Here is a 12,145-nt window from a genome sequence, read left to right on the forward strand (position 1 = left end):
GAGTAATGCGTTGCGCTCTCTAGCGCCTTCTAGAGGGTTGTCCTCTTTGGCTCCTCCCGTTCGCGCTGTGAGTCCGTATTTTGCATTTGAATGTCGCCATTGGTCATCGTCGCCGAGTGCCGTCAAATAAACACCTTAACACTATTTAAAACACCCCTTGGGACTGAAGTGGCAATAAAAGGAGCATTATGATTTAAAAGCACCAGTATGGAAGGCTGCACGATGATTCACTGCATATCGGCAGCTGTATCAACTGATACTGTAGCGTATGATCCACACATACATCTTTTGTCAGGCTTTAACGAACATTGGTTACCATCTCTAGCGTGAGCATAACGGGGTTCGCCGCAAGAAAAAATTACCTTTCACTAATAATAATAATAATAATAATCATAATAATAATAATAATAATAATAATAATAATAATAATAATAATAGACCTTGGGTTTTTAGGCCCCTAAACTACGACATGATTATGAGGCACGCCGTAGCGGAGGGCTCCGCAAATTTTGGCCATCTGGTGTTCTTTAACGCGCATCTAAATCTAAGTACACTGGCCCCTAGCATTTCGCAATCGAAATGCGGCCGCGGGGCCGAGATTCCGCCACACAACCATCTGGCCAGCTGTCGAGCATGACACCTCACCGGTATATATACGTACACTATATACATGTGTATAATTCAGATGTTGATGCTTGTTCATAAAAAAAGTGTTCAGCGATCTTAACTCAGGAGAGATGTCGCAACATTTGATTTGATCTCTTAGTCACAACCTAGTCAGCCATCTTGAACGGCCGACTAGGTTCATACTTGTGTACATTGTCGATCAAAAAGCAAACATTACGCATATCTGAGGCGCAACATCACTAGGTAAGTATTAGGTAGTGTGTTCCTTTAATAGAAAGTGCATACATACGTAATTCTAAAGACCCTAGTTTCTTAAGCTGCGCTGAAAATGCGACTGCGCTGAATCTTGCCTTCCTCCGTGCCCTCTGCACGAGCTCATTTTTGTGTTTCGGTTTCGGTTCTGTATTGCACTGTACGAACGTCATGGGGCGCCGCTCTGGCATTCCTGTTTTACTCAGGCGACGTTTAAATAAAAGAGTGTGTGGAGAGTACTCGTTGAGTAAGGACGTTTCTTCTGCTTCAGCGCTTCGCGCCAAACCGCGTGTTCGGGCTGCCTGGCGCCCCCGCCGGTCGCGTTGGTCACCGCCGGTCTTAGCCTGCTGCTGCGCCGGGACTACCATCCCGCAACACAGCACTCATGTTTCCCGACGTATTGTCAGATGGCGTCCATATCTCATGCAGCGCATCTTCTATCGTCTTTAGACGCCATTTGCAGCGAAGCACGCAGATATTTTTAGGGGCATCCTACAGCTCACCAATATAATGTGCCTTAAATACCTCCTCTTCTGAGGTAACTTGCTCCATGTGGGGATTTTGATGTATTAGCAGGCCCCGGAAAGTCTCACGTTCTAGCGATCGTCGCAGACGGCGAAAAAGTCAACCGAGACAAGTTCCGTCGTGATGCTCGTGCAGTAGAACCAAGGGTCGGTTTCTTCGTATACCGCCCATAGGACGCGAAATTCAAACGCTCCGCCGACGCAAGCGCCGACAGCGCCGAGAGCGCTATTGAGTTACGCCCCTTGCAGAAGGCCGCCAAGCTCAAGGGGGCGATGACGTAGCGATTACGTTGCTTACGTCATCAGGGCAACAGTAACAACAGCCGCTCGCCTCCACCCCTCTTCCTCCCTCTCCGCGCGCCGTTTTCTTTCTCTTTTTTCTTGCGCTTGCTTTTTCTCCTCTCCCATGCCGCGCACCGTTTTTTATTTTGTACGCTTGCTTTTTCTCTTCTCCTGTGCCGCACGCCGGGATTTTTTTTTTGTTCGCGTGCGCTCGCGCGCGTGCTGTGCTTGGCCGCGCATTCGTGTTTGCCCGCAGCCAGCATGTGCTATAGCATAAAGGATGAATCCACCTACAACATTTCTGTTACCTCTTTTTATTGTTCTGTTTCCGAAACTCAAGATTTGCGTGTTATGGGGCGCGATACAAGTTCAGGAGAAGAACAGAAGGGAAGAATTCGCAGTGTGTGCATGACTAAACACAAAAGTTCATTGTAAAATTCAGAAATTAAAAAATCGAACACATTGAAAAGTGTAGGCCCTTTGACGTACACACATATAAGAAACACGATTTTCATTTGGTGCAATACCGAGCAAAGTGCACAGGAGCCTCTGATGACAGGTAATCATGTAGTTTAAAGAAATGTCAGTGCATGACAAAAACGTAACAAAGCGCAAAATATGTAATTATGAAATAATATTGGAATGATTTACTTATTAACCGTTGAAATGATACGAAACATAAAACAACCACTTACATATTTGCTCATATTTTTCACAAATATACATGAAATGCTGGATACCTTCACCAGATAAACAAAATGAAAAAATTGGGGGACGCTTAAGCTTCGCCTTTAAGAGTTGAACGCGATAGCGATATTCTGTTCCTATGTGCGCAGTTCGAACACTACGAGTGTTTAACAGAATGCGCGCACTAAGGTGTGTGCCTTATGTAATGGGTAGCATGCTTTAAACCAGGAGCAATTATGCGCGAGAAATTTTTTCGAAGTTGCGATGCACCCACTACGTGTTCTTAAGGGAATACGCGCGGTAATGTGTGTGCCTTTTGTAATGGGTGGCTGTCTTTAAACCACCAAGTCGTTATGATATTGACATGGTGTGACACCCAATGGCAATGTACGCTTGTACCACGCAATATTACTGCGATATTACATCTCGTACTGTGACACCTGTATACAGAACGCGCATTTTTGGGAAGCATGAAAGTTACTTTCAGTGCAGCTCCAAGCAGAGGCGTGGCTGTGTGGTAGAACACCTGCTTGCCACGCAGACGGCCTGAGTTCGATTCTCACTCGGACCCAACATTTTTATTATTTATTTTATTTGCAGCTTTTTCGATTTTTTGCTCACGGACAAGATGATGATCTTTCGCTCACAACCAACGGCCCCGACGCCGACGGCGGAATTTCTGCGATACGAGCTCTTTAACGCTATCGCGTTAAAAGATAAGATTTAGCACAGTAAGTAGTACATTGCGCTAAAAAGAGCAACATCAATTTATGGTACTTAAACACTACTTGAAAGTCAGTTGGTGGCAACTGCCCGCAGGCCATGGTCAGTTTATGCAGCAGCACATGACATTCGAAGAAAAGCGTATTACTCAACGACCAGGTGAAATAAGCCTATACGCAGCTTTTCTTTTACCGCGAATACAATGCCTAGCTGAATATAACGCCACTGAACGGAGGACGTCATGTCGGGTACACTGAGCACTTCATTGTGATAAACACAAAGAGTAAAATTCGGCATATAGGAGATGTCTCATGCCTACACATGAAACCTTAGAGCGGTTTTTCCATAGGTAATAACAGAGACAATACATAAACTCGCAGAGTACTTCTTCAGCCGTAAGTACATAGCATATTCACGCACCAAGAAGAAGCACTGGGGGCAGGATAGAAAGCTGGTCCACTTGAGTTGCGGATCGAGACTTCGCAGAGAGCTGATTCTACAGCTGTTAACCCCTCCCTGGGCAAACGCATCAGTTCTTGCCTTCTCGAATACTCCGAAATCGTTTCCGTCCAGAAATAAAGCAATTGAAAACTATTAATTCCAACGATACAAATTACGCAGTCGCATGAGGTAAGCGTAGTTTCGTCGTCTCGGCTCAGTGCAAGCTGCGATACATTAGGCAGTTTTAGAATAGCACACGCTATGTTAGCGTTTGCGGCTCGCTATTTCCGTCACTTAACGGGAGCCCGCAAGCGGTTAGCGTACGACGCATGCACAGTTGCGCGAAAAGCCAACGCAAAGCTTTTCGTACGTTATTCTAAAACTGCCTATTGAGTCTCAGAAACGCGTATTTAAACGATGGCGAGTGAAAAACAGGCAAAAAAAGCAAAACGCACTTCCATCACGCTGTTCTGTTATAGACGCAAAAGTTAAACTATGAGTCTCAAGTGCTTTAATTTCATTGCTTCTAGGAACAGCGATATTAACTGCGACATCGTGCTTTTCACGATTCAGCCATATTTAAAAAAAAAACAATAACTGTGTTGTCCAACTGCAACTGGTATATGTGTGGCTGTGAACGCAAGCCGCATGCTCACCTTTAGTTTTACTGAAGACGGAAGAATCTTGCGGAACTCGGCCGGTCTTGAAGTATCCGTGCACCGTTGCATGATGTACGAATGGTGCGTGCCGTTAACCACCACAGCGGCAAGAGCGCACAACACGCAAACACCACAAAAACTCCACACGCCGGCCAAAGCTCGCTTCATGTAACGGAACATCACGAAACTTCATGTCAAGGCCAGCGACTAGGACGGGCTCCTGTATGGCGGCGACGGAGCACGGCTGACGTAACGACCACTCCGATAAGTCTCAAGAGCGAACAATGACCCGCCAACCACAACGGGAGACTTGCAGGTGTCCGCCAAGCATAGCCTGCCTGCACGGCCGGCCTGGTGCCCGCTATCAACACTCGCTTCGTGCTACAAACTTTCGAGGAATTCAAACCAGCGTCGCGGCGCGCGCGTGGCCGGCGCGGGGCGCACAGCTTTGACGGCACGGCGGCAGGCTGCCATTGGCTGCTTTAATTTTGAATCTCCATGAACACTAGCGCCAATTTCGCCTTCAGTTATGGCCCTTTTTAAAAGGCCGCCGAACTAGCAAATTATTCAAGATGGTGTCGGTGACGTAATCATGACGTAATTCTTTGGGACGCCGGAGCGGCAGTGTTTCCGGGTATTGGTAGAACTACTGACTCCTCTTTTAGCGGTCGGATAAGTTCGCATTTTCCGTGTTAGGCGCGCTCAACCTGGCCAAAAATTTTATTTCAGAATGTATCAGAAAATTGTTGGGAGCTTAGTTACCGTGTCTTTTTTCATAAAGCTAGTAGGACCAGTTTTTGTGTTACTTCTAGAGTTTATACAAAAGCTTGATTGTTTGAGGACAAGTATTGAGATTACACTGACGCTCGAAAAGCAGCAGCCCGTTGACATCGATTGCGCTTGGGTCGTTTATACCGTTCAAATTGTACCGCGGTCGTTTCCGTTGGTCGGCATTATGCAGCTCGTTTTAAATCAGTTTGGATATATCAATGCGAGTTTGTGCGCCAAAATTTACATGCCGCTGCCACAAAGCGAGTGTGTCTAACGCCTGTTAATCATGTCAGCTGCGGCGCTTCACCGGCTGCACCAACGTTTATAGATACTTTATAAACGTTGGGCTGCACAGCGTCCAGCGTGAAAATTGCATGCCGGCAAAGAGGTCGGAGACTACCTACGAAAACGGAATAACCACGCACCATGTGGGTGTGCGCACCAGTGAGTGAAACTGCCCTGCTTTGTATTTGAACATAGCTTTCTTCGTTTTTTGAATGCGAATGCATTTCTTAGTCGGGTGTTGTCCTGCGATCCTGGCCGGCGTGCGCACAGGTGTTAACTCTCCGCGCGCGCTCCTCCTCGCCCCTAGCAACAGCTGCGCCGCGCCTAGCAACCGGAGCAGGTGGTGACCGGCGGAGGGTAAGGGAGAGGAGGAGCGCGCGGGCGTGTGATGGCGCTCGCATCGCGGAGGGTAAGGGAGAGGAGCAGTGTACCCGGTGAAGGCGCTCGCATCGAGGAGCTCGCTCGGCGGAGAGAGAGCTCGGGCGCTCCTCCTCCCCGCGCTCGGACCTATACGCCTAGTGGATGGATGGATGGATGCTATGAGCGTCCACTTTATAACGGGGCGGTGACACGTCTGCCACCAGGCTCGAAGAATAATAAAAAAACATGTTTTATGTTGGCCTAATACCTTATCCACATTGATTAAATCTATGTTATTATACCTAAAAAAATATAAATTCAGGTCCATCTCTCTGCCTTTTAAGGCAGAATGACCTTATTTTTCCCCATTATTTATTTTTGTACTTTATCTCTACCTTTAAGGCACCAATACTCCAACCGTCTCTTACTTATTTCTATCGCGGACGTGTTCAGCTTTCCATTGTTGTCCCTAAAACCCAAGGCTTCCTGTAGACTCGTGCCTACACGTATACCTGGGTGAATATCGCCACATTCAATCAGTACATGTTCCATCGTTTCCTTAGTTCCCCCGCAGCATGTACATTGTTCTTCTTCGTTACAGAATCTCGCTTTATAACTACGCGTTCTAAGGCAGCCCGACCTTGCTTCAAACAGTAAAGCGCTTCCCCTTGAATTATCATAAAACCTTTCCCTCCTTATTTCGTTTTTTCCCTTTCGGTAGTTACTCAGAGCCGGCTTCTTTCCATCGCTGTCATCCAAAAAGTCCTCTCCGCCTCTCTGACCTTCCGCTTAATGCTCCTTGTTGCCATGTCGCCCGCACTGCTAGCCGTATATTTACTGGTGAGCCTCCTAGTTCTTTTTCTCCACTGCGTGTCAACGCTTTTTCTATACAAATACCTGAAAACCTTCTCTGCCCATCTACTCTTCTTCATTTTCCTCAGCCTCTCTTCGAATCTCATTTTGCTCTGAGCTTTCCTCACTTCAAAGCCTGTCCATTCCATATCTCCCTTTACATCCTCATTTGTCGTCTTCCCGTGAGCGCCCAACGCGAGGCGGCCCACCGTCCTTTGATTTAGATCCCTTCCTGATTGTACCTCTGACTTCATGCACACCACTGAGTTCCCAAATGTAAGCCCCGGGACCATCACACCCTTCCACAGCCCTCTAAGCACCTCGTACCTATTGTATCCCCATAAAGCTCTGTGCTTCATAATTGCAGCATTCCTCTTTCCCTTTGCTACCGATACTTTCTCTTGTACGCGCCGACGGAAGCGCCATAGGCGGCGACTCGGTCATTACTCTCGGGAAAGCAAGCAGACGGCCGCCGTGGTTTCCTACTTCGTTGTACGTGTGTTTCCGCGTTTTTCTCGTTTGCGTAGTGAAATAAGCAACGTTCGTGGTATTTGTGGTGGCCGAAACTTCAAGGGATGTCGAATAACAATTGATGTGGAGTGGAATGCTCAAACGCCTAAAGGAAACGCGCCCAGAACACGGTTTTACTTACCGCAAGGCCTCCTGAGCAAGAACGACGCGTAAGCAATGGATCACCGCTGTTCGTTGGCCAAGGCGAGCCGCTTCGTCATTGTGCGAGTTAACACGTCGCTTCTTGTTCTAATGCTTTCCTTCTGCCATATCGGTGCTCGCTGGATGCACTCGATCATGTTGACACTGGTAGACGACCAAAGTTATAAGCCTGAGCATGTGTTGGTTCGGTTCGACCGCCGTGCCTCCCAAGGGCACTTTGCTCAAACGTTCTGTAGCGCCTCAGAATGCGGCGCTCGTCAAGGAAGAAGAAGTTCGCATTCGGCGGGTGCAGCGCGATAATAAAAAAAGTAGTTCGAAAACTGAACGCTGTCAGGGTTGGATCTTTCTCGCGTTAGCTCCGACAGTTAATGGTGTCCCGATAAAGAACACGCAGCCCCGATCATCCCGCATGGATCCCGCCGGCTCTGCCACCAATCCTACCGTTCCTGACGCCCAAGAAGACGCCAGACCTAGCGGTGCTGCGGTCGCTGCGATCCAACATGTCAACCTGCCACCATTTTGGCCCAACAGCCCCAGCACATGGTTTCTGCAGGTCGAGGCGCACTTCCGTCTACGGCAAATCACAAGCCAACAGACCAGGTACTGGCATCTGGTGTCCTGCTTACCTCCGGACGTAGCCGACGACTTAGCTGACATTTTAGCGTCGCCGCACCCGAGCCATCCCTACGACACGTTGAAGGCAGCTATCATTTCCCGCAAGTCTGAGTCCGAACACAGCAGACTCCAACAGCTCATCACGGCCACAGAGCTCGGTGACCGTCGCCCATCACAGCTCCTGCGACGCATGCGCCAGCTCCTTGGCGGCCCCTCCGCCCCTCAAGAGGAGAAGCTGTTGCGTGAGTTGTTCCTCCAGCGCTTACCGCAGAGCATGGTCCCGGTCCTCGTGGCTGCAGGAGATGTCCCAGTAGACACACTCGCTGAAATGGCTGACCGAGTGGCGGACTACTCGCGGGCACATAGCCTAAACGCCGTTACCACACCGCCACCGGCCACCGCTGCAGACCCCGCGCTCGCGAGCATCGAGAACCATTTGGACGCCCTTGTCAGGCGCCTCGATGGCTTTGTACCTGCGCATCGTCGACCGTCATCCAGGTTCCAGATACACAGTCGCTCGTCGACGCCCCCACGTTCTCCGGAACTTCGGCCAACCGACGCGCCGCGGGACGTCTCATCCTCAACCGTGTGCTGGTACCACCGCCGATTCGGTGCCTCTGCTCGCAAGTGCACTCGCCCGTGCTCCTGGTCGGGAAATGCGACGACCGGCCACTGACGGCGGCAAGTGGTACTGGTCGAAAATCATGCCGCCTTTTCTATATTTCTGATAAGGTCACTGGCGCTTGCTTCCTAGTCGACACAGGAGCCCAGGTTAGCGTCATACCGGCCTCGTGTGCCGATCGCCGTCGCAACGAACAGACCTGCCCACTCCAAGCGATCAACAATTCCGCCATTCGCACATACGGCCAACGCTCTCTTACACTTGACTTTGGACTACGCCGTACGTTCCGCTGGATTTTCATCCTCGCTGACGTCGCGCAAGCTGTTCTTGGAGCTGACTTCCTCAGTTTTTTCAACCTTGCTGTGGACATGCATGCTCATCGCCTCATTGATCTCAACACCCGCCTCTCCATCAACGGTGTACTCTGTACTTCCTCGTCAACGGGACTGCGAGCTCTCACACCTGCTTCGCCGTATGCAAAAATACTCGCCGACTTTCCCAGCATCACGAAGCCGCACACCAGAGAGTCACCGGTGAAGCATTCCATCACTCGCCACATTGTGACCACTGGACCTCCCGTTTTTACACGACCCCGTCGACTATCTGGAGAACGCCTCGCCAACGCCCGCCGTGAGTTTGAGCACATGCTTGAACTCGGCATTGTGCGGCCTTCCTCAAGCAACTGGGCGTCGCCACTCCACATGGTGCCGAAGAAAGATCCTGGCGACTGGAGACCATGTGGGGATTACCGCGCTCTCAATGCCCACACCTTACCAGACCGCTATCCACTTCCTCACATACAGGATTTCACATCAAATTTGGCTGGGTGCACAATCTTCTCTAAGATTGACTTAGTGAAGGCTTACCATCAGATTCCTGTAGAACCCGCCGACATTCCGAAGACGGCCATCACTACTCCATTCGGTCTGTTTGAATATGTGAGGATGCCTTTTGGATTGCGCAACTCTGCACAGACCTTTCAGCGCACTATCAACGAGGTCACGCGAGGTCTCGATTTCGTATTTGCCTACCTTGATGACCTCCTTGTAGCAAGCTCATCCGGCCCTGAGCATGAAGCCCACCTGCGCACCCTGTTCCACCGCCTGAATGATTACGGCCTCGTAATTAATCCCAATAAGTGCCTCTTCGGCGTCGCTACAATAGAGTTCCTAGGCAACCTTGTCACTCCACAGGGTATCCAACCACTCGCCAGCAAAGTGAAAGCTATTCAAGACTTTCCACCCCCGACTTCACTGAAGCGACTCCGAGAATTTCTGGGCCTACTAAACTTCCATCGCCGCTTTCTTCCAAAGTGTGCCACATTCCTAAAGCCCTTGACCGACCTATTGGCTAAGAATAAAGACCCGGCTGCGCCACTGGAGTGGACCGATGACGCTGCATCTGCCTTCGACACTGCCAAGAAGGCTCTGGCAGACGCCACCTTGCTCATACATCCCGTCCCTGATGACCCGATTCGTCTCATCACCGATGCATCAAGCGTGGCAGTTGGCGCCGTTCTCGAGCAGCACGTATCCGGTTGGCAGCCCCTTGGTTTTTTCTCGGAAAAACTGAAGCCACCGGAAGCAAAATACAGTACATTTGCCCGAGAACTCCTCGCGGTATACCTCGCCTTCAAACATTTTCGCCATTTATTGGAGGGCCGGGACTTTTACGTCGTTACAGACCACAAGCCCCTGACGTTTGCCTTCCATCGCAATCACAGCAATTACACTGCACGGGAGATCCGTCAACTATGCTTTATTTCCGAGTTCACTGTGGATCTCAGACACGTCCATGGGCCGGAAAATGCTGCTGCTGATGCACTATCCCGCATCGATGCCTTGTCGACCCAGCCACCACTAGACATGGAAGAGCTAGCAGCTGCCCAAAGCAACGATCCTGAGCTGCATCGTCTTCGCTCTTCATCCACGTCTCTATCGTTCACGGAGTGCCCGCTTCCATTTTCTACCTCATTATTAACATGCGAAACGTCTACGGGTGTCCCTCGGCCCTTCATGCCTTCAGCTTTTCGTCGTGCAATTTTCGATCAATTGCACAACATGAGCCATCCTGGTATTCGTGCGACCCAGAAGCTAGTTACATCTCGTTTCCTTTGGCCAAGCATCAATGCTGATGTCGGACGCTGGGCGCGAGCCTGCCTTGAGTGCCAGCGGGTTAAAGTTCACCATCACACTGTCACGGCAACATCCCCCTTTCGGCCTCCAGACGCAAGGTTTTCTCACGTCCATCTCGACATCATCGGCCCTCTTCCGTCATCGCAAGGAGCCTGTTACCTGCTGACATGTGTGGATCGCTTCACCAGATGGCAGGAAGCGTTTCCCATTTCCGACATTACAGCACCAACAGTTGCTAAGGCTTTCACAAACGGCTGGGTGTCGCGCTTTGGATGCCCTTCTGTGGTCACAACTGATCGCGGTCGTCAATTTCAATCGGCCCTTTTCACCGCACTTGCCAATATGCTGGGCATTCGACACATCCACACAACTGCCTACCATCCTTCCGCCAATGGCATGGTCGAACGGCTTCATCGACAACTGAAAGCTGCCCTCACTGCTCACCAGCCCCTTCGTACTTCTGGGCATCCGATCAGCATTGAAAGCGGATCTCGGCTGCTCATCAGCCGAACTAGTCTATGGCGTTTCCCTGCGTCTTCCAGGAGAATTCTTCGAGCCGTCATCGCCACCTTCCACTCACGATGCCTCCACGTACATTCGAGAGCTGCGCACCACGTTTCGGGACCTTGCTCCTGTGATTCCTGCCGACCGACACCTCCAGTCTGTCTTCGTCAGCCAGGATCTGCATGACTGCAGTCACGTCTTCGTTCGGCGCGACCAAATAAGGCCACCACTCACACCAGCCTATGATGGCCCATTCCGCGTACTCCATCGTACACCTAAGACGTTCACGCTGGACATCAATGGCCGTGAAGACGTTGTGGCTGCCGATCGACTGAAACCTGCGTATATCGCCGCTCTCGCGTCCGCGGGGCTTCAATCTTCAGTCTGGATGCCCACATCCAAGCATGTTCACTGGGCGACTCCTATGGCTCTAGTTCTACGGGGGGGGGGAGCCCTGTAGCGCCTCAGAATGCGGCGCTCGTCAAGGAAGAAGAAGTTGGCATTCGGCCGCGCGGCGGGTGCAGCGCGATAATAAAAAAATTAGTTCGAAAACTGAACGCTGTCAGGGCTGGATCTTTCTCGCGTTAGCTCCGACAGTTCTATATTTCAGAAGTGTTGTAGTTCGGGCGAGTTGGCCATTCATGAACTTAGCTTGTACTAGCGCGGTACATGTACCACGCTATTACAAGCTAAGTTCTATATTTATTATTTACAGAAACAGAAATGCACCAATGGTTGACTTCAGAAAGAACAAGAAGTGAGTGAGACGTCACCTTTGTAAACAAAACAAAGCGGATGTCCACCACGAGCTGTACCTCGTAGCTGGCTCTTGTTACGCTGGTATGCGCGACGCACCTTTGATATTCACCGGCATGACGATTCACTCCACGCGGACGTTCGTTCTCCGCAGTCGGTCATCACATGTCTCCTCCGCGACCTTCTTCAAAACTTGTCACTGCTCCCGCGGCGTCATCTCTTGATAGTTTACTCGCAGTACTAGATCATCAAACAACACGCCTTCTGCGGTCGAGCGAACGATGCCACTAGAACGACATAACTTCTTCGCTGACTAACTTCGCACCACGGTGTAAGAATATTCAGGTGTTGACACTGCGCGCGCCTAAGCGGCCAGAA

Source organism: Rhipicephalus sanguineus, chromosome 9, assembly GCF_013339695.2.
Source record: "Rhipicephalus sanguineus isolate Rsan-2018 chromosome 9, BIME_Rsan_1.4, whole genome shotgun sequence".
Classification (NCBI taxonomy): Eukaryota; Metazoa; Arthropoda; class Arachnida; order Ixodida; family Ixodidae; genus Rhipicephalus; species Rhipicephalus sanguineus.